The sequence below is a fragment of the Procambarus clarkii genome, chromosome 73 (assembly GCF_040958095.1).
Source record: "Procambarus clarkii isolate CNS0578487 chromosome 73, FALCON_Pclarkii_2.0, whole genome shotgun sequence".
Classification (NCBI taxonomy): Eukaryota; Metazoa; Arthropoda; class Malacostraca; order Decapoda; family Cambaridae; genus Procambarus; species Procambarus clarkii.
In genome coordinates, this window is record NC_091222.1 from 12,179,339 (window position 1) to 12,182,309 (window position 2,971).

A 2,971-nucleotide genomic window follows, 5' to 3' on the forward strand; every position below is an offset into this window, starting at 1 on the left:
AACCATAATGACCGACGAAGCTAGTGATTTGTCTCTCCTTGCAGGGACAGCTAGGCATATGTTTCCAAACAGGAGAAGGTTGCGCCATGCTTGGATGGTTCCGGGGGAGTCATTGACCTGTTTCAAGAGGCTGGATAGTTTGGCTGTTGCCTGGGGCTGGGCAGCTTTGGGGATGTGCTGCCAGGTTCCAACCGATGTTGTTTTGATGGCTTCTAGTAGATTCTCAGTCGAAATGAAGCTGTTGGAGGGGTTTTCCTAGACTGCTGGAGAGGGGCCTTGATTGATACCCTCTTTGGGAGGGCGCCACATACCCGGACAATCGGTTCCGTTGTGAGCATGCTTGCGCACATCTCCGTTACGCTTGAGTCTCCAAACCTTGTCGCACATTTGGCATATGCCGTACCTGTCGTCGCTTGATGGGTTCTCTTGGCTGAGAAAAGCCTGGCTGTCAGTCATGACCTGCGACATCGGCGGGCACTGGGAGGGCGCTGGGTGGGCACTGGGCATGCACTGGTCGGGCGTTGGGCATGCGCTGGGCAGGCGCTGGGCGGACGTAGTGTGAGGGGGTGGACACATGGAGGTGGCGTTCGCGGTTGGGGTGGGGCAAGAGGGGTGACTCGGTAGTTGGGTGACGGTACACACTTGAGGGTAAGAAGGAAGGGGAGTGAGAGGGGTGACACTAACACGTTTGTATAATTTCGTGATATATCACTGTACAATATCATACACATGTAATCTGATTCACTGTGGACTCGATGCACTTAAAACATGATACCTGTTTCCCGAGAGCCGGGGAATCTACTTTTCAGGGATATTTTCATAAACATTTACACACTGGTCACCCCCTCGACTGACCGCACAACAACACCCCATTCCCCCACCCCACCACCATAACTGAGGAAGCCCCTCAGGGCGCCCTTGTTGGCCCTCACTGCAGTTCAGACGATTCCACACTGCCAATCCACTTGTTTGATTGTTTTTTAAATATATATATATATATATATATATATATATATATATATATATATATATATATATATATATATATATATATATAAACATATATATTGTTGGGGTTTACTCTACTCTCTCGGATGAGCAACACATATATTCAAGGTCACTCACCATAGACCTGCAGGTCTTCACTCTATCCTCGCGGCGCCACTGTACGCCAGGAGAGTATCCCAGTCAATCCCAACCAGCCTCTGATTGAGAAGGAGTGGGAACACAACTCGTTCACTTAACTGTTATGTGCCCGCCCCAATAATAGGGCTCTACTATTATTCACAAGGTCGCCAACTGGTGTTTTCCGGTGTCCAGTAACACGTCAGTGGATCTGTTGAGTTGTGGTAACTGTGGCAAGGACACTCTCAATAGATCAGAATATCAGGCAGGTATTTACTTCTATCACTCTCTGCTCTCAGGTATTATATAGCCACAAGATAAATGGAGGGGATGATATAAACACAGATGTATTTTGTATTTTACTTAAAACTCATTCGAAGATGTCACAAGGTCATATCAATAAACAATCAGCTGATCCAGGCGGGAGTCGTTCGTTCCCACGTATAATATACACTCGCTAAGTCGGCAACACTCCCCCTCTCGTCACTGTCAAAATCAGCTGGGCGCCTTTCCCCGAGCAAATGTTTATTGCTTGTTTCTCTGGCGTTACGCGCGCTGTTTCTTTAAGTTCTCAAAATCACTAGAAATCCGAACACTCGATATTTGCGACAATAGCACGTATTACTTCGCTACACTGTTCTCGGGCTCAAACAATCGTTTCTATAATAAATGCGACAATAATTCACTGTAATGGTGTTTCACACTGCCCTTCATTTAATGATAACTTATGAAGTATTTAACACTGGAGTTCTCAGTATTTCCTTTCGTGGGCGATAACACAATTAATCACTGCACACACGAATGATTATTCAATGCACTAACATAGATAAATATAATATATATAGATAAATCAGACATCAATAAATGGTAATAAAATAGTTACTGGGCACATAGCCTAACTTCCAAATACTGGCATAATATTATATATATTTTCTCACTATATGATTCAATTAAAGTCTCATGAAAGACATTCTCAACACAGTAAATTCATCAATAATCCAGGTGCCTGTACACACCAATAATAAACATAAATATCGTAAGTACTCTTGATAGTACTACTCCGCACACTGGTGCCTTACTGTGACATAGGTGAGCCTTGCTCACGACATACAAATCCTCAGGCTAGATAATATAGCCGAATACTATAGCTGACTAAAGGGGAATGGGGAGGGAAACTAGAACCACCTACTTCCACCTATCCTCCGATGAGAGTTGAGTTGTAGCTCCTGGTCCTGGCTCCTGCCTTGTGTCGGGAACGCCCCCACACACACACGTTGTCGTGTCCTCCAGGAACTCAATCAATGTCCCACCGTAAGCGCGTCATCTCCGTGCCTTATCCCTGCAGGTCCGTGCTCCTCATCGACTTCTTGTAGGGTTGGAGTCGGTCTCCCGGCCGTCGACTTCTCCCAGCCATGGCTGCCCGCCTACTTCTCGGCTGCAGTCGTTCGGGTTCCCCAAATAGTCCTCTTCTTCCTCTGCTACCCAGTAGCTCGGTTCAGCCACTATGCCGTCACGAATGGGTGAACTGCCTCAGACGTCGCCTACGTCACTGCACAGACTTCACTTCTTCTTGCACAGTACCTGTCCTGGAGCACTTGTTGCTCGATATCCGTCGATTCCCTCTCTGGTTCAACACATGAACGAAGGAAGACCTCACAGAGTACTGGCAGACTTCAGGTGACGCATAAAAAAAAAAGGGAGCGGGAAACAACTGTCAAACTGACAGGACCAATCTTCGCACGTCCAACCTCCTTGACGTGTCGTGTCTGACTGCTGGCGCCAACGCGGCGCGCTGCCTGGACCCCCTTTCCTTCGTGACGTCACATTCGCCATGGGAGGTTTTCAT